This window comes from Erithacus rubecula (assembly GCF_903797595.1).
Source record: "Erithacus rubecula genome assembly, chromosome: 8".
NCBI lineage: Eukaryota > Metazoa > Chordata > Aves > Passeriformes > Muscicapidae > Erithacus > Erithacus rubecula.
The window spans coordinates 3288545-3309842 of NC_136659.1; the positions used below are offsets into that span (position 1 = coordinate 3288545).

At 40.9% G+C, this 21298-nt stretch overlaps 1 protein-coding gene across 2 annotated transcripts in view; it reads right to left on the reverse strand.

The window, feature by feature from the left end:
- SPAG16 (sperm associated antigen 16) overlaps positions 1-21298 on the reverse strand; it is a 354438-nt gene that overhangs the window by 1439 nt on the left and 331701 nt on the right. The gene's annotated exons all lie outside the window — the stretch shown is intronic.

Consider the following 21298-nt stretch of genomic DNA (forward strand, 5'->3'; position numbering starts at 1 on the left):
GTGATCTTGGTCAAACACCTTTTTCTATTTGGAACAAGTTCAATACACCCTCCAAGTGATTACAGCTCTTCTTATGTATCAAGATTTTCTCTCTGAAAGCAAAGACATCACCAGCAGAAGGATAATTAATATTGACACTGACAAAGTCTCTCTGGCTCCAAGGTCATAATTTTGGGAAGATTATGAAAAACAGGAGATGTTTTTCCATTTTTATTATTCACCATATAGCCAATGGGAGCATACTGCCCAACAGACATGAACATGGAGGAATTTATCCCAGTTTTAACACTAGGGTCCTGGGTGTGCCTATGTGATGTACAGCTCATCCAGGGAATACATTGTTCCTCCATTCAAACTAGGTTGTAACAATGATGTTCTCTGTTCTGTTCATGAAGATCTGATGGCTTCATTTTGCCATTTATCAAAAGAAACACGTAGCCTGAAACAGCTTACAAATGCACTGAGAATATTTAACTACAACTTATGCTTAGTGTGGTCATGGATATTTGTGCAAGAAAGGGAACTTGGAAGTAGAGCTAACCATGATAAATATGCCCTATTTGCAAACCTTTATAACTACCCAGTTTCTTCATCTAGAACAAAGCCTGACACAGCAAATATCTGTAGGATGGATTAGAGTGTCCAAAGCAGCAGATGTGAATATTTATTATAAACTCTTCTCCAGCAAGTCTTTGCTGACAGAAGCATTGCATATGGATTGCACTTGCAGCGAGACTCTCCAGGCAATCGCTGGATGACTTCTCCAGGAGCCAAACAAATGCCATTTTGCCTGCAGCCCTGACACCACAACAGCTGGGCAGGGGGTTAATGTCACTTCCAGCTTCTCAAAACCACTAACAAACCCAGTTGTTACAGAGAGAGACAGGCAGGACAAAAGGTTTGGACAGCTGCAGTCCACTTCGAGAAAGGGCAGGACAGAGTGGCAACTGAGACAAACTGTGGAACTGAGACAAAGCTTCAGCTCATTCACTCCTCAGGCTGAGAAGGGCAGGGGCAGACCCCAACCCTGCATTTTTCTGCATGCTTTGCTAGGTGAGTCACATGCTTGAAGCAAAACCAGAGCACTCAGCCTGTCACTCCATGCCAGAATTCCAGACAGTCCTGGGAAGCAACAAAGCCAAGAGCAAAAAAGAGAGTGTCAGTAAAAACCAGCCAGCTGGGAGGTGCAGTAGTGCCCGGCACTGCCTCCATCTCTAGCACCCACTGGGGAGAGCATGGAGTGCACTTGGCAGCCCTGGTGAAGAGTGATTCATGTCACAGGAATTTCTCCCTGAGTTGGGATGTGCTGCTACTGCTGACCATGAGTACAGGCAGTGCTGGCTCAGTAGCAGCAGGATGCACAGGCAGATGCATGCGAGGGGGAATGCACAAAATGACAACATCTCATTTCCTTCACCCTTTATGTCAACGCTGATCTACGAGCCCATAACAGTTTGCTCATTATAATGTAAATTTACTCCCCCCTTCCTTCTGAAAGGAGACGTTTCATTTTGGGAAGATGGAACAAATTGTGTTTTATTGCTCTTTCAAAATTTTCTCCAATTAAGAAAGCAAACAAAAACTACTACATAATTGTGATGCAAAGCTGTATTTTAATGAAGGATACTTACTTGTCACTGACAAAGGCACTTTGATATGACACTGGAGGAAGATAAAAGCCTGAAGAGAGATTGTACCTTTGACCCAACTGTCAGGTGGGGTTGGTCTATGCAAACTCACTGAACTGAGCAGTTAGCTGATTTGCATTGAAATGAATAGATTCTGCTTAGAAGATGCAAAATCTCCAAGACTGACCTCTACATCTCACAGCCTCTAGATCTCTAGCTCATAAGGCTTCCAGAACCTGCTCTGGATCTGTTGGTGCATGTGGCAACACGGGGAGACAAAATGAAGCTTTGCTCTGGCTGGCCCCATGCCAGTCCTGAGCTCAGCCTTCTTCCTCAACCTGGCAGACAAGGAGTGGTGACAGAGCACATTGCCACCACAAAAAGACCCTACAGCAGCAGCCTTTGTACTATTCACGGCTGATTTGCTGTTGCCCATTGCTAGAACACAAGTACTAATTCCTCTGATGTACCCCCATTATGTCCTTAGAATAACATAAGCTCTGACCATCTGGACACTGGCTTCAAAAAGGATGCAGTGAGTTGGAAAAGGTAAAGAAAGGTAGCAAAGCCAATTAAAGGAACAAACAAAAAACTGTGCATTAAACTGTACTTGGCTGATGGTGCTTACTCCACCTGTAAACCTCAGGCTGCAGTCCTTCCTTGGGGATCCACAGAGAAATGTAAACCTCAGATTATCCCCCAGGGTTTCCATGAAAATGCTCCTCTGAGTCCCACCTCACCCAGAATCTTCAGTCTCTGGACAGTCACCTTTCTGCCTGGACCAGACTGAATTTACTCTGGGGAATCACTGCACTTTCAGCTCCCTTTTCCCCCCAGCACTGGAGTTAAGTACTGCTGTAAGTTTCCAGTCCCAGTGTCCTACAGAGAAAAGCTCTGTTCTTGTCTCTGGACTGGCAATGCTCTTGGTTTTAGACACTGATTAATTACAAGTGCAGTGCTGTTGTTTGGGTTGGAAATACATCTGTACTTAAAACAATAAAAATCATCCATGCCCTTCTAGAAGAACTATTCCTGCTACTCTATCTCTACATTGTTTTAAGACCAGAGCTGAACCCTAAAATAATTTAGTATCTCAGGGATAGTAATATTTTATTATTTTTTTTATTTTTATTTTTTTACTTTTAGGATACATACCCCACTCTGGAGTAGGGAGTAGTTAAAATTAATTATTTTGTATGAAAATCTGTTCTTGTAAATTTTCCAAATGTACATAAAGCTATAAGCTTGATAAAGGCAGTAGCCATAAAGTGCCAAAAGCAGGAACCTGGCAAAAATCCCACCAATTTTACTGGAATTTCCATACTGACCTTAACATGTGAACTTAAAAGCAAAGTTGCATTCAGTGAGGCTCAGTTGTGTTAGATATAAGTAACCAACCTGATCTTTCTAATTTGAAAGAAATTTTGCATACCTAAGCAAAGGAATCCTAAGGAGCCAAAGCCCTTCTTGTGAATACAGGATCAAATCCATCTCCTAATTTGAACTGGTGGATAAATTTAAAATAGTGCAGGCGTGTTGAAGCAATCTAATTTGTTACTGCATTTCTTCAGAAGACAGAACTAGACAAGACTAATTTGCTGGGTTGATAGCTTCAGATTACTTGAGGTAAGAAGAACAAAACCTGTACTTGTCAAAAGACAGTTTGACAATTTATATTTCATAAGAGCCTAACAGAAATCACAGCCATGATTACTGTCTTCTTTGTAGTATCAATTTTGAGTGAAACCTTGCCAGGACCACACTACACACTGCTCTACGTGTCCAAACAGCTGGAAACTGTGACAGGTTTGGAGCAAACCACCACCACTCCTCACTGGTGAGCCTTTTTATATGCCCATTAAAGCATTTAACTTTTCTTTGGGCAAATTAATTTATTAATTCTGTAACATTCCATTGTCAAATACTCTGAAAAGTTCTGTGTTAGCCTGCCAGTACTTCATATTTCTGGAGCAGTCCAGCAGTTTCAATGCTAATAAAATAGTTTTGTAACAAAAGTCCCAAGCTCCACAGCTCTCCAGGCACGAGGCTGAGACATCCTTCCTGATAACAGTTAACCCAGTAACATTTTCCATAGACTCAGCAGCTCAGGCAAACTCTTCTGCTCAAACATGGGCAGAACAAAGACAGTGACAGATCAAAAATTCTCCTCTCTGCTCCAGCAGCTCCTCCTTTCAGAGACAACAGAGTAGTGGAGGAGCAGGATTTGGGCAGTTGTTTCTAGTAAAAGTACAGCAGTTACTTTAAACTTCCTTGCTAATAATCCTGATGTGGTAACTTCCCCAATTTAAAAATTACTTGCACTGCCTAACTGTAAGCAAAGCATCCACCATCAAAGACAAACCCAGCTATTTCTGGGTTTAAATTAAAAAGAAAAAAATCTTGTGTGGATTGAAGAAATTCTGTTTATCATAACTGCATACAGAAGCCTGAGACCATTCCTGATGGCAGAGATGAAATAACATATCAAAGAAAGCAAGCAAGAAAAGCTTTGATCAATAGGGAAATGGTTTTTATACACATCAGAACCAATTTAAAGAATTCTCTAGGATCAATTTAGATAGACAGAAATGCTTCTCAGCATTTATTACCTGTGGAGGGAATATTGATCCCATCCATTGATTTCTCCTATGCATGTAGAGCAGCATCTGGTTTTGTTGTGTGGTTTTTTTTCCAAAGAAAGATGACCCAAAGAGGAAGGTATCAAGAAACTACTTATATTTTAAGGACTTACATTAATGGTTCAACCAATTGTCATTACTCAGAACTTTTAAACTCTGTTCAAGAATAGTCAGAATGTATTTCAGCTTAATTTTGGCACATGATTGTTAGTCAATGGAATATATTTTAAGATAAATGGGGTTTCTTGAACCTTACTTACCAAAGGCTACCAATCTCTTACATAACATATTGCATCAAACATATTTTCTTTCCCTTTTCAAAAGGAATGTCTCTTCATGGTAATTTTACAAATTGCACAGCCCTAATGGATTACATTCCCTTTGAATTAAGGTCTTTTGTCATTATTGGAGCTGCAACCATTTGCATCATCATCAGGATCCCTCAGCCAGGAGTCTCCTAGGAACTGGGCACCTCTCAGGTGAGGTATGAAAAAGGCAAAAATACCCAGTCCCTCTCTTTAGTCATCTGGCTAACAGTTTATGTGCTTGCCTACATAAAAGTAAATGGAATATTTACAAGGGCTGCAAACTGCAGTTGCAGTGGCTGTAGATAAAATTCTTCATTACTGTCACACTAAGCAGAATGTTATTTACCAGGCAACTGATTTCAACATACAATAGATGGTGGACAATTTTGTTTGTTCTACAAACAGCTTTCAACAAATACAACTATTTCTTGTAGACTATGTTTTGCTTAGGAATTCACTTTTTAGACATTATTATAAGTCTTCCATTCCCAAATGTGAGTAAAACCTCCTATATATTCTTGTGGAAATAATGATTACCCCCTGCTCCCTTTGTCTTTACACTCTATTTAAATCTTTCAAGGGACAGGACATAGAATAATCTTGAATAGTTTATAATTCACTTGCAGCAATTCACTAAATATTCTCAGTAATGGAGACCAAAAAGCAAGCTGGGAAAGAGAGAAGATATCCAAGAATCTGCTGATACAGGTGTTTAATACACTGGCACCAAAATAAAATCCTTTTGTCATTCTCTCTAGTGACTTTTTTCTTTCCCCTTTCTCAGAAGTATTTAAATAGACATATAGATTTGGCAAAGCATATTAGGGAAAATTAGCTCATCTCAGAGTGCACTTAAGCTCGTGACTCACTGTGTGCATGTGAAGTCATTCAACTCAGTTTTTTAGGCTGTGTACAGCCATGTGGTGCAGGTATCCTAGACCCAAGCATCATAAAAAGGTAATAACAGGAAAGTCAGGGCAGAGAAGTTTCTCAGACAAATTATTCAGTAGACATTTACAAAGGAAAAGTGATTCCCCTGGAACACAGAAAAACCTCAAATTACCTAAGCAGTGTGTTAGCAGAAATTCAATTCACATCTTTAAAAATCTGCATGTAGAGATTTGGCCTGGCTGATAAATGAGTGTGGAGAGGGATGTGGCCTGATTAATTTCCCTCCAAAGAATAAAGATGTGGAGTAATGTTCGTCTGATGGAAAAAGGGGACTTCTCTGAACTTCTCAGTCTGTGGAACTGTGACCTAGATGAAGGGGCATTATTCCTGGAGCTTAAACAGATCTCAGAACTTGACAAATCTTCTTCAAGCAAGAAATCACCAGAAAGTTACTCAGAGCAAAGAAAACGTTTATCTGATAGAAGAAAATCTGTTATATAAAAGAACTTAAAGCCTTTTTATAAGGATTTCTAGACCCAGACCATTACTGTAAAGCTCCCTTTCAGCTGGACTTGAGCTTGTTTATAATACATTTTAGTTGGCCTATTTGGTGTCATTTTGGATTTTTAAAGTAGTTTCAAAACAGAGCAAAAAGTATTAAAGCAGAAACTTTTGAAGCAGAGTCTTCAAGATGTCAAAACCTTTCTGGATGTGCTAACGAGGCATGTTGAATATATTAAAAATAATATATTGAGAATAAAAGGAAAACACCTTCTTGTCTAGCACTGGCTTTTTTGAAATGAAAATGTCTGTCACAGCAGAATATTTTAATACATATAATAGGAAGGCACTTGCCTAGCTTTCAGTGTTACCTAGAATATCTCTATGTGGGCACACGTGTTAGTCTGTGTTTCCAAGGGAATCTACCTTGAGGAAAAAAAAACTATGAGGAAGGACTAAGCCATCCTGGCAAAAATCCTTGATTGTTAACAAGTGTGGGACCTTGGGCCCACCAAGCTGTTCTGAAATCAAGAATCCCAAAGGGCAGATTTAGAGTGACACAGCATTCACAGGGAGCTGCCAGGAAGCCCGGCAGGTTGGCTGAGAAACTCCTGAGGAAGTGTCACCACTACTGGTGCTGCTGCAGCTGTGCTTGTGCTGCCCAGGGCAACAACATGACAAAAATGTCACATTTTAAGAAAGCAACAGAGGAGAAGAGGAAAGATCAGTATCATCTGATGCTATTCAAAAAGGAATAAATCACCATAGAATTATCTGCAGGAGTTGCCAAGCTGAACCTTTGCTTGCAAAGAAACTTTCTGAAACACTTTTTATGTGATGGCAAATGCTCCAGAGCATGGTTACAGTTCATATTCAGATCTTGTTCTAAAAACAAGCTTTTGTCTTCTGTTAAACTTATATATTGGAAGTAGCATGCCAAGTACTGTACTACAAGTAGCACTATTTCCAGAACAATTAGCTGTTTTCTTGTTTTTTTCAAGAGTTGCACTTACATTAACTAAAAAACTTTCATTAAGAAAAATAACACTTACTGTTGGGCTAACTGAGAAAAATTAAGTCACAGCAAAATTTCTGTCACCACAAATTGAAAATTATTCTAGTGTCTGCTACAAGTGAGGTCTCTGAATACAGATTTGGGTGCAAAACCAGGTGCTTTCCTCAGAACTTCTAACTTGGCTGCAGCCCTATGTATTTTAAGCATTGGTATGTCTCACTTTTAAGAATTTAGTGAAGTTGAGTGTGTATTAAGAGATGAAAAATTCCAGGTGTGCAGGAACATAGTTCTGACTAAGGGAAACACCAGTTTAAAAGCATTCAGAGAATAGAAGATGACCTTTGCATTAATGCTCTGTTCCTTCTCCTTTCCCCACTTTGAGATGCCTGCAGTCATTCAGTGAAAGCCTCCCTGATCCCCCTGCCCTTCTCAAACAGTAAGATGGATATGCTTATGTTACAGAAGATGATACTGGGATATGAACACTGATTTATTTTTCCCTTGGACAGCATATGCATCATCCTTTCCATTAACGCTAAGGGAATGGCCAGATGTGTAATCACTTTTTGACATGGTGTGGGATTCGTGTCATCTGACCTTGCCATCACACAGTGGATTCAGTTCATCCAGGCTCCTTCTGCAGCCACCAGGGAGGAAAATCCCCATTTCCCAGGAGCTCCCTGCCTCTCTGGGACAGCAGATGGCTGGCTCTGTGTGCTGACTACAGAAGGACCTCCACAGCTCCTTCTCAGACAGCTCAGGCAGGGTGACACTAAATCACACACAGAAGTTCCATACAGGCACCTCAAAGATATTTTTAAAGAGAATTCCCTACTGAAATTCCAACACTGCTGGTAGAAGTGTAAACCAGAGCATCTGCAAATGTACCTAGGCACCTGTATTCATCCAGGGGCTTCAATACCACCTAAAGCCAGACTTACATAGGCAATGACCTCCATTAAACCCAAGTCTTAATCATTTGGTGTAACTCTCATGCAGTGGCAACAATCCATAATTTCAGTAGCATTTGATGGCAAAGCAGATCGTGTGCATCGTCAACATTTTGTAACCTTATTAACTCTGAGATAATGGACTTGTCTCTGCTATATTTCTAAGCTTATTGGAATGGACTGTAATTAGCACTTCCGTTTTTTTACACAAATCTCTTGACCCTTGAGGCAGTTCTTACACCACAGCTAATAACTGCTGCAGGTGATCAAAGCCTGAGATGGGGATGGGACACAGACCTAGAAGCCAAACTTCAGTTTACTTCCAGAGTATAAGCAAGAGTCATGAAAACTACTGATTCAGAGAAAAAGCACTTTTAAGGGAAGGTAGTATTTATTTTGCTTTGCCTGAAAATGTTCTGCTCCTTAAAGAGAGGTTCAGTGCCCTTATGAGCTCAGACCAGAGCAGCTCTGGCTAAATATTGTGGATTCCTAATGCTTTTTGCACTCATCAGTCTTTCCTAGCAAATAAACAGGAAACACTTATGTTTTGTCCTTAAAGCTAACTTCCTGTTATCATAATTATTTAATCCTCTTGGTTTCTGTCAAGCCAAGTCCTTTGCTATACAATGCTCCTGGGGCATGGAGGCTCGTATGGGGTGGGTTAAAGCCCTGCTGAGGTGACTGGGAAAGCCAGGCTTGGCTTGTGCACTGTGTGCCTCCAGCTCAGGCTGAGGATCCCCTCCTGACTGCACAGTGTCCCATCTGATGTAGCTGTCTGGGCATCTTCTCTGGTGGCTGAAAGGATACAAGTCAGATAAAACATTCTCTGCACATCACTACTCTCTGTTCACTCCATGGCTAGCTTGAATAAATTATCTCATTTTTAGATGGTCAAATACATTGGGCTCAATGCCACCCTTAATCTCAAACTTCAGGTCTCCCAACTCAAGTTGTGCTTTTTGTCTGTTTATAAAACTTCCAGGATAAATAAAAAACAAAGGAGATTTTAAATTTTGGTCAGTGCAGCCTTCAGATGTTGCCTACACTTGTTACAAGTGAAGCAGTGTTGCAGAGTGATTTTGATCTTTCTTCCACATTACAACTGATTAGTATTTCACCATGGTAATAAAATCAGACAGATAGACACACAGAAAATCTGCAAACAAAACAAAAACCCCAAAGTAGAAAACTGGGCTTAATAAGATCTTCTCCAAGTACAAGCTCCAAGAGTGTCTCTTCAGCTTAAGCAGGTTATTGTCAACAGTGGGATCTCTGTTCAGCTGCTCCTTTGACTAAACATTCCTATTACTGTCATTCCTCAGATTGTCATACTCACTGCCTTGACAGCACAAACACTGTGCTGTAAAACCTGTCAGAAAGGCCAGTTGATTTCCTACATCTTCTGACACTTGCAGGTCTTTAATATCAGGCTGTCAGAACACCTGAGAGAAAGGCAGGTGCTTCCCTGTTCAGGGCTGTTACTGTGACTACCATCACATATACTTTAATCATTAGCCTTATGCCACTGTGAAATCCTCACTTTTATGCCCTTGGAGTTCCATGCCAGAAAATGCTGCTGGCATCAATCTATCATAGAGGTTAGCTGGCTCACTAACCCATGGAGTTCTATAAGTAAAACGAAGCCTTTATGTTTTACAAAGCTTATATAGTGTTTTCTTAAACTTTCTTCTGTGACTTTTTTTTTTTTTTTTTTTTTTTTTTTTTTAGAGGGGAGCTGTAGTAGGTGTAACAATTACTCAGTGACAGGCGTAGGTGAAACTCAGCTGCTTAAAATAAACCCCTCTGTGCCAGGACCCTTTTGTCTTTGGGTGTACTCATGGAGCAGATGAGCTTGGTGGGCAGTGAGTTTTCTGTAATGCAAAACTCCTTTGATTCAATATTAAAATGAAGGTGACAGAAGAAGATCAAGAGTAAATCAGACCAGAATAATCCTTTAACTGTTTATAGTACCCCCTTTACAAGAATGAGAGCATCTATAATCCTGCTCCTGCTTGTCTGTTGTCCCTCAGTGAATTAAGTGTTTCTGGGCAAAAAATTATCCTGGGACAGGCCTTTATGAATCTCTCCTGTTCTAGGTATTCCACTTGGATACAGAGAAAAATCAATGAAGAGCTGTTAAAAAAGATTTTATAGCCCCCAGATCAAGGTGCTGCTGAGATGTAGCTGTCTCTGCTGCTGCCAACAGCCCAGTTGATCACAGGTGTGACTCACTGCCACAGAAGCCACACTGGCAATGGATTTAGGAAAGCCCATTCCTAGAACACAGAATGTGATAAGCCAAGGGTGTACTTCCAGGTGCTGAGTCAGGTAAGCCACTAGGAATGATGGATGGATGTTGTGTGGCTTTAACTGACTGTATTGATGCTCCAGGAGTTTCTGCTCACAGAGAGAAGAACAAAAATTTAGGTCTTTAGTGCTTTAATTGCTGAAGAACATTTGCTGCAGGAACCTAATAACTTTTCTTTGTGCCAATCCACGAATACCCCACAACAGCATTACTGGAGAATCAACAGAGTTGTGGCTGAGGCAGAGGTAGGACAAGTTTGGAGATCAGTTCCAATAAGTGCTTTGCTGCCTGACAGCACAGTTCATTTAATTTCCCCAGGCCTCAGCTCTCCATCTGCAACAGAAACCTGAATCACCACTTTGTTCAGCTCATCTCTTGGGGCTGACTGAGGTGGAAAGCTTGTCCAGTGGAGCCTCTGGGCATTCTTGAAAAAATCATAAATAGTCACAGAATGGGTTGGGTTGGAAGGGCCAGCACTTCTGGCTCTGTGTGCACACAAAGCATCGAGTGGACCTTGGGGGATAACACACAGTCCCACCCCCTGGGCTGCCAAATCCCCCTCCCCTGTCCTCAGGGCATGGGCCAGGCTGGGCAGGGAGTATGGGCTGGCTGCTCCTGCCTGGAATAGATGCTGCTGTCGGGGTAACAAACTGCATCTGTCATCATGGCATTTATGACACTAATGCTGAAGTGCTGGACAGCGTCCAATAAAAACCTATGGTGAGGTAATGGGACGGAGCTAGAGTGCTGAAAAGGAATCCCCAGCTAATATAGCTCTGATGCTCTGAGTATACACAGAATATCTTGTAATACTACAGCTAAGTGATAGTTAAATAAACAACAAAGGTAATTGTAGGGTACTTCAGTTGCTTTGCAGATTTATGGTGCTTTGAAGGCAGCTCTTTGCAGTGCTCCCTGCCAAGGTTTTCAGCAGGGTTAACGTATTTGACTCCTCTGCTTTAAGTGTCTGAAAGATATGAATTGTGTTTCACTTGCTGTCCTGGACTGACTGGGACATTGCTGCTTTTATTCACAGCCAAAAAATAGTTTTAATTCTTTATGGATTATTCATGCCTTGCCTGGGAAGCCAGCATAGGTCAAGTCTGAATGAGTTTGTCTCAGACCTGGCAGACCAGCTGCTCTTTCAAGCCGAAGTCCATGACGTGCAAAGGTTTCAAAAATTAAAATGTCCTACTAAACCCAAGTAGTTTCTGATATATTAGATTAAGATATAAAATCTAACGGTGAACCCCTTGAACTGTGTGCCTTTTCCTTGAACTTGCCATTTGCAATCCTACTGATTGCTTGGAGACGTTAGTTGCTCTTTCCTGCGCTCACAGAACCAGTTACACACAAAAATTGTGATGGTAGGCTTTATAAGTCCAATCCATCCCCTTCCTAGGACTGCAAAAGCATGGGTAGCTTAAAATATTTTCATTTAAATCCAGGTTTCCAAAGCAACCCTGTCAAATAGAGGCATCCACCTTTCCCATCTGCTGGATGACTCTGGCTAATACTTAGGCTGTCACAGTCTCCAAAAGAAGGAAGACTGCAGTTCTCCTCCACCACCATATTATCTTTTCTTAATGCTTTTATATTTTGGCAAACCTGCAGTGATAGGAAGTAATTCTAGCTTGTAAAATCTGAGAAGAATTGAATGCATAACCCAACACATAGCTTTCATATCTAAATATGTAATTTTCTGCAACCTTCCTGTCTCCTCCTGATTTTCCCAAAAAAAGCTGGTGAATATTTTGCTATTTTCCCTTTCTTTGAAAACATAGGCTGTGCTAATAGCTCTTTTCCTTCTCCAGCAATAATTTTCCTCCTTCTTGTACTGAAGCTCAGCACCTGCCTGCAGGCTTTGTTCTCAGTCTACCCTGATTCAGCTACGTCCTCTGCTACACCTGTCCAGTTCTTTATGCCATACTCCTTATTCTTCACTTTCTCACCTGTGCCTCAGGTGGTCCCATGGCCATCCATCCATCCATCCATCCATCCATCCATCCATCCATCCATCCATCCATCCATCCATCCATCCACCCATCCATCCCTCCTTCCATCCATCCATCCATCCATCCATCCATCCATCCATCCATCCATCCATCCATCCATCCATCCATCCATCCATCCATCCATCCATCCATCCTTCCTTCCATCCATCCATCCATCCATCCATCCATCCATCCATCCATCCATCCATCCATCCATCCATCCATCCATCCATCCATCCATCCTTCCATTCATCAGGATAACACATCCTTTCCCCACTTACAGCTCCACACTAAACCTGCTCTTCTGAACATTTCCAACTTGTAGCACTGGTTTGAACTTTTTTTTTTTTTTTTGGTGATTTACATATTCTTTTGACAATTTCCAAATAAAATCTTCATAATTTAGCTTTCTAACCAGTATATCAACACAGCCAGACTTCTGTAACTCCTGGATTAGTGAATCATCTACATGACTATCCTGATGAGACAAAAACTGGTGGTACAGAAAATCACTTAGAAATTCCATCCTCCACAAAATTTTGAATGCCTTCTCTATTATTCTTAATTAGTAAGTTGCTTAATAATACTGTCCTGACATAGTCCTGTGAGAAATTACAGGAATTAACCTGAGCTATTAAAATGCACGATTTTCCTTATCAGAATCCAAGGCTTTCTCTTGTAGTGTTTTGGGCCAGAACAGACACAGGCCCTGCCCAAGAAAGCTTTGGCTCCAAGGTGGGACAGGGTTATCAGCCACATCTCACCAAAGAAACTTCAGCCTTTGCCTTTCTTCTTCATTTATACACAAAGAATTCAGACAATGATGTTAGGGCAGAATCCCAGGATCTTATTTTGTGTACAAGGAAAGCTGTGTGTTATATTGTGTTCCTCCACATTGGGAGAACTTTTGTTTTAAATATGACCTTGTACTCCTGTGATTCTATCCCCAGGGATACAGATCTCTTTCATCTGTATGCTCCAGGTGAATGGGTGATTCCCTAATAGTGTTAATGTTTGTTATTAACTTTTAATAACCTCCACAATTCAATTAATTTGACATTTCCATTAGACAATTGTGTCTGTTCTTTCTTTGCACTGTGAGTCCAGATCTTTGAGTTAAAGCTGCAAATGGATGCAGCTTCAATAAATAACATTTGTTTTAAAACAGGGCTGCCATCTGGGTCTAGAGTTTCTCAAAAGCTGGAAATGCTTGACTGAATTTCCAATGGCAGCAATTACTGAAGGGAAAAACCAGGCTCCACATTCATATCCAACCTCTCTCTGAGTCTCATTATCTATCTGTCTGTCTGTCTGTCCATGTATATGTATCTCCACAGGTTGGATTCAGACTCTCACTGATTTTTTTATGTAATACATTTGCCAGGGAATCGATCTGGTTTCACAAGAGCTTTAGCAACATAACCAAAGCAACCATGCCAGGCTGCATAAATGGAATTTCAGCAAGCACTTCTGAACAGAACCTCTTCACCAAATTGTTTTTCTGTAATTGAAAAATGTCTTTCAAATGGAACCACTTAGCATAGCTCTGAACTCTATCCAGGATGGTCATAAACTGCTGCTCACTGGCTAAGGCCCAAGATTTTAACGTCAGATACAAATGCAGTAGCAGATGCCAATACTGCCAACACTGAAATCTGGCCTGATGAGCTCCATTTTAAAGGGTTTGTTTCTTTGTTCTCATCTCTGCTTGCAAAATCAAGGAGTGCAATAAAAGCAGAGCTCAAATGAAATATTCTCTGGGAAGACTCAACATGAAAACTCTCTCCAAGCCAGGCTTCTGGTCTGCCTCAATCTTATCCCAAATAACCTAAATGGCTGTGATGGAGCCTTCTTCATGATTCCATATTCTTTATGAGCAATAAGCAGGTCAAGAGCCTCAGTATCAGCTTCAATCATTTCCATCAAACATCCCAGATATAGATAATTTCAGCCCTGATGTCTGCAGTGAATCACCTTCAGCTTCTCACTGCACCCTTTCGATGGTCTCCATTCCCCAGCTACACCAATTCAAACTTCTCTCTCCAAAGACATTGTACTCTTTTAGGTATTTCATCTTCTTCATTTCCAGCTGTTTAGCTTTCAATTTCCCATTTCCTGATTCACCCAGCAGTCTTTACACCCAAAAGTTCTGCAATCCAAATGTTGATGCTTTCTGCAAAAACACAGAAGACTTGAACGAGATCAATTGAAACCACTGATGTCAAATATAATGTTTAATGTTCTTCATGCTCTTGGAAATGGCTGTTGAGAGAACAGCCTTTCACAGGACTTACTGCAGATTCAGACATTTCAACAGCACAGACACTGCAGTGGATTCACAGATAAAGATGTGTCAGCAATGAATCAAGAAGGCAAGAGAGGGGGGAAAATGCCTCTTGTGTCAAACTGATTGTTGTTGTTTTATCCCAACATCTCTGTAGGCAGCTGCTGTGCCACCACCTTTACCTTCACTCCATCCTCATTCCTGGAGTGCAGCTCAGCCTTTCAGAATTACCTGGGCACCAAAGTCTCAGCTTCTGCTGAAAGCTGTTTCCATTTGGCATCCAGCCCTCAATTATATTTCTGGTTAATACCCCTGGTGCACTAAGAACTGCCCCAGTCCCTTTCCATGAGCAATGCTTCCTTGGAAACATGAAATCACTGGCTTGTTCTAGACAACAAACAAACAAACAAACAAACAAACAAACAAACTAACTTTGGTGCCTTGCAGCTGGTAATCAAGTAGGACAAGAAATGGAGTTCCAAAAAGGGATCCAGACTAAGGAAAATCCTAGTTACTGTATTTACTGCAGCTGTTCCTGAGCTAGTATGTCTGGGATAACAAAGATGAGAATTCCAACAGACAGATGATAATGAATAGAAATAATTTGATATTATCTCTTTCTATCCTTACTGTTTGTTTCTTACAATTTTGGTTTTGCACCCCAATAGATCATGGGAAAATTACTGATTAAATCTGAGGTCTTAAAGACATGAAGTATCTGTAATATCTAATATGAGAAAATAATTTAACTCTTATAATCTACTGATTAACACATAATTCATGTGATTCATTTTATTGTTAGAAATACAGTTTAATTTAAAGATAATCTTCTAATCCTCTGTATTAAAAAGCAATTATGGCAAGAGTGCATTAACTAAGAATCAGTTGCCAGAGACACAACAGCTCCAGGCCTTTATTAGAACACACATGTGGAGGTGACTGAACAACTGGGGAGGGCATCACTTAATCCACTTAATTATTTAATGCAACAGAATTTAATTTGCTAATTGAATTAGTGAAGTTGTTGGATAGTGAGCACAGTCTGGCTGATGTACACCCACCACAGCATCACAGATCCTCCTCCCTCTGCAGACACTGGGGGTGAGGGGCTTGTGTGCAGCACCAACACCGAGAAAGGCTTCCCAGAAACCTCTGAAATGGGATAGGAACTGAGATGCAGGAGGAAGCATCATCTGTGGTCAAGCCATGCTGTGCAAACACCACAGAGCTGCTCTGGCCTGTGTGGGATGCACTGATACATTTAAGGAAAGGTGGAATCCTTAAGTGTAAAGTTTTACACAGAAGGGTCAAATCTCTTCTCAATGAAGGAAACCAGAGAAAAAAAAACAAACCTAAAAGAGAAGCCCACAAAGTCTGAACTCCATTGTTTTGGATGCTAAAGAGAGATTCTACTTAAAAATTAAAATCATATTTTCCCTTAGTACGCGAATATCAATAATTCAAACATTTAAGTCAGCAAAAACGGTGGAGTATTGGATCTGCATGAACAGAAGAAGTCAATGGCACATTCAGGATTAGAACTTGAATCTGTTTCTCAGAACATCTCCTTTTGAAATTCTCTTTGTGCTACATGGATCAGTTCCCATCACTCCAGCTGCCTCAAAAGGATGTGTAGAGTAAGACTTTAATTCCCCTGAAAGACCCAACCTCCACTGCCTGTATATGAAACACATATACCTATTTGTCTTCTGCACAATTGTATTGCAATCTTGATTTCTTTGGTAACTTGTACAGTATTTGGATTAATTATTTAGTGAAAATGAGCTTCATTATGTGTGGCAAAGATGAAAAGCTTACCAATGGAGAAGTAGAATTCCCTTGTTGAGGAAATTGTAGTCACTGCTTCCCTGAGTGTATTATGAATGCACACATGATTAAGTGAAATTCTTCACCTCTCTCTGAGGTAAACCAATGCCCCCTTTCTCCTGTCTTCAAGCTGCAAACTTTAGGTGCTCTGAAAACAGATTATGGCCTCTGCATCTTAATATCATTTATTGATATTAGCTGCATCTTGCTAATCTGCCCCACACAAAGAGAGAAGTTTCCTCGTTTCAAAGTCAGATTTATCTGGAGAGCTGACTGTTTAAAAGTCTGGATAAGTTTGAAATATGACAATAATTAAAAGAAATGCACCCTGAGTAGAGATTTTTTCATGTACAATAATGATTGTTTCTTAAAATTCAGCTCACTGTGGTTTTATAGCAAAGGTAAGCACAGAAACCTGAAGCCATCTCAATTAACCTGGTTTTAACTGGGCTTGCTCTTTCACTAGTGAAAAAGCACAATACAGCCAATATTAAAAAAATAAACCATGATTAAGTGAGTTGAGGCTACATAAGGGTTGAGCAGGAAACAGCAAGAAGGGAGGAAGGACTGCAATGAGAGAAATCCCTTACTGGATAAAACCAGCTATTTTTTTTCATGGTGGATGCCCCACAACATTATGGCTATGAACACTTAACATCTAAGGATGGAAAAAAATTAAGCAAATAAGCAGGAAAAAAGAGGAAGAGTAGTTGATGATGAGTGTTTTTAGGAGGAGGAACAACTGACTGGTTCAAAACAACCAGGTGGGAAGTGGAGGGGGAATGGGGCAGACTCCATGAAGGTGGACCCAAAATGGACCCCAAATTCTTGGTACAATCTCTTTTGCTGTCTGTGGGACTCACTGGGTGGGGAGCACAGTTAGTGAAAATAGGAATGGCATTGCTTACTTCTGCTGCTGTTCACTGTCCACCTATCCCATCTCTTCCCTTTCTTCCCTCTTTTCTCCCTCTGCTGTGTGAAAATCAGCATGGAAGAAGATTAGGAGTGGGCAGCAGCAGAAGAGGAATTATGGAATGTCTGAGCTATGGGGTGGTGTCAGACTGAAATGTTACTGGTTCATGGCTCCTACAATCAGCCACTTGCAGAAGCAGAGGGTGCTCTGCTGACCATGTGCCCAGGAATAACCCAGGGAATGTGCCACAGGGAAAGGGAGAAGAAAGATCCAAGTGACAGTTCCTGGAATGACCCATGGGGGACAGAGCACTGGGAATCCTCCAGAGACAATGGATAATTCCCACTGCCTTGCATTTCTGGAGTGGAATGAGAAACTGCATTTCTGCTGATAGGTACTAAGCAATAGAAAAGCAGCTAAGCAGAATTTCCAGAGTAAGGAAAAGCAGCTTCCCAAGTAAGCACAATGATACCCTGAGATGAACTGTGGATGGATTTGCCATATGTTCTTGCCATCACTTCACATGTCAGCATTCCCATTTCCCTCCCATCCCTTCTGTAATTTTAAGACAAAACAAAGCTAAGGCAATGTTGTGAACACATCCAACTTCCTTAAAGAACAGAGGTTTTCTCAGACTGTTGGTGTGTCACTGAATTTGAGCTGCATTTCACTGCTGAGCTGAACTATTCAGGCAAATTCCCTGCACTAGCCAAGCTTTTGCTTCTCATATGCTTATGCAGCTTATCTGTTACTCTTTGAAATCCACACATGAATCTTTCCCTGCATTCTGACCTATGGCTGGATTCCAAAATTTTGACATCAGAGCCAAATACCAAAATCGAGTCCTCCAAGTCAGTGCTCTCTATTCCCACTACTGTTGAGCTCCAGGTTTCTGCTCTTAGAACCTGAAGGAGAATAAATATATGGCTGGTATTTGATTTATTTCTGTGTTATTAAATCTTGCCTGTGCTTCACCCAGGTACAAGCAACAGTGTGAACTTATTTCATGCCACAATGGATCATGTCATCAAAAGTCATAATTCCCACTGGAAATACTGCAGTTGCTTGGAGGCTTGGGAGCATATGATATTCCTGACTCCAGCTCCTGTGATGGGAATGAAATTCATTGTAAGCTGGTAATTACATCTGGTCCTATCTGTGAAGATATGGGTGCTCAGAGACAAGCACGTCAATACTCTGTGTTTATATTTTTGCAAGATAGGAGAAATTCAATTTTATTCAGCTTTTTCCCAGTGACTTTCTGCAACTGTGTATCAGCAGAACTTTTTTCCCTTTTTATTTTAAAGATAAATTGCTTGGTGCACTATCAAGGATACTTCTAATTTAAGAATAGAGCCTATTAGGCTGTCACTCTTGCAGAGACACAGACCTTCAGGAGTCTGAAGAAGCAGTCTTTATGTGACAGTATAATAAGGATGTCAGGCCCCCTCCCTCCTCCCCCAGTCTTCTTGAACGACACTTCCCCCAGCAGGGAAAATTAATACACTTCAAAAGTTAAAACGTGCAGGAAAACACACATCAGCCATCAGAATGATTTTCTAAAATGAAGCAGTGTGGAAGCCACATTCTTAATCAACTTTCATAAACCAGCTCTCTTCCTTTGCTTAAAAAAAAAAATAGAGTAAAATAAAAAAAAAAAAAGCTCCATAATGCTTTCAGTGTGTAGCATTAGATTTGCTAGTGAAGTGTGGAATATTTTTCTTCTTATGTTATTAAATTTCAAAGACACACTCCTTAGGGCTTGTCTTAAGTCTGTCATGTGTGCTGCAAGGAAAGACTCTTAACAGCTGGACAGCTCCATCCCTCCCTTGGATGCCACCAGCAAATCCATCCAGAAGGCAGCCCCTCTCCTCAGTGCAGCAGCGTGCCAGGAGTGTTCTCACAGCATCTCTGCTCAGCTGGCCCCTGTCATCCCTGCCAAGTGTCACTTAGCCAGGAGGGGACACACACGGGGGTCCCTCGGTGCCAGGAGTGCCTGGTGCCTCACAGAGGGTGGAAAACAGGAGAAAAGCCAGGGAATTTAACTATGGCAAAATAATCAGAGGAAGGAAAAGAGAACAAATACAGAGAAAGGGGAGGTGAATACAAACAAGGGGAAGATGACAAAGGATTAAGGAATATGGATCAAGAAAATATTATGTCAACTGGAAAAGCAAACATGCTAGGAAAATAAATTCAGATAAAGGGAAACAATATGAAACACACCCAACAGATTCGATTATAAAATAAGAAGCAAGGTATCATTATTGGTGTTCTCCTCCCTTCCAGAACATTTTGTAATTTTTTTCTTAAGGGTGTGCAGAGAACTACATATGCAGTGCTGCCCATCAGTGGGAAACAAGACAAACATGAGTTCAGGGAGAGAAAAGTGTGATTTTGTGAAGGTGGGAAGCTTCACTTTCTGGTACTTCTCACAACCTCAGAAGAAGTTCAAGCTGAAAACAGATGTCCTTGACACTGACTCATGGCAATGACAAGGGAACATATGCAAAGGCCCTTGATGTTCATGTCACTGACCTGCCTGTGGTCAGGGAAATATTGAAACTTTACCTGGCAAACCATTTCCCCCATTAGCACCAGGCATGTGATGGAGAATCAAAAATGAGTTAGGAAATCCATGAACAATCCAAGAGTCTAGAACTATGTCCAGGACATGCCATCAAAGAGCTGAACCCACTGAGTCTCACAGGTGAAATGGGAAGGTCTAGAATGGTGCTAAAATAAACAAATGCGAGTTACAATGTCCCAGAGCTGCCCCAGCAGAACAAGACAACTGCAGCATCCTCTGAGCACTTGAAAATCCCTCTGACTGAAACAGGGCTGTCACTCAGAGGAACTGATCAGTCCCAGGGAAAACAAACACTGACTCTGCACCGTGTGTGCTGCTCAGGAGGCAACTGGTGGTCTGCAGCACTTTACAGCACTGCCAGTTTCCTGATTAGCTCCCTCAAAAATAAAACAAGCAGAGATGACAGGTGATGATGTCCCTATCACTGAGCAATAGTTTTTGCTACACAAATCATGTTATTTTCTGTTTAGAGGAGGCAGTGTGGTTATATCATTAAAGGAATTGCTGACAGCTTCTGCTATTAATGGTCCCAAATGTGCCTCCTGCCATCTGTGATGGGCAAACCATAGAAGCAGGCAATGATTGGTTTCATGAACTACACTTAATGAAAGAGCAGATTTTTGTTTGAAGCACAGATCTGTTTCTTAGTGGCCCTTAAGAAAGCTCTTGATATGAGTCATCTGCTTTGTAAAATGTGGTAATTTCACAGGGAAGAGCCACGAATTAAAGGAACACATAAGTTTTCACTTAGGAATGTATTTTCATTATAAGCAGGTTTGGTGGGAATTGCCTTTGCTGTCAGGACAGTAAATCAGAACCAGGGGGTTTTGGCAACCTGACTCTGAGGCAATGCTGTGTCAGTTTGTGATGGGATACAGTCTCTGTTCATTTTGCTATAACTGCAGCTAAGGAGGGGCACTACTAAGGTTAAAGATTATGATTAATTTTCTTTTATTTTGCAATTTCAGTCTGTTTTTTTTTTTCTCCTAGAAGGATATGTTAGTCAACCAAGCTGGGGCTATGATGGCAGTCCCAGATTTCTTGCATCAGCTGTTCAAAAATCTCAGAGAATCATCTTGAAAAACAGAGCAAGCTGAAAAATGGCTTGGTTAGTTTGTGGTTTTTTTTAATAAATCATCAGCAACCAACTGATTTAGTGCTTGATGAATTCTCTGAGCATTTCTGCAAGCATGATGGAAAGGAAAAACCCATACAGGACTGAATTTCACCAACTGGTCAAGTGCCAGCAAAGGTGGCTTTGCTGGCAGGCAAGTTAGATCTCCAATTTATCCAACATAATGAACACATATTCCCTTTTTATTCTAAACTGAAATTGTAATCTATTTCTGAATAGAAAAAATTCTCAGTCCTCTAATATACAGCCCACTAAATACACAGACTTTATAAAGCTGTGTAAGGGCTATAATGAGGTTCTAGTCATGCTAAAAAT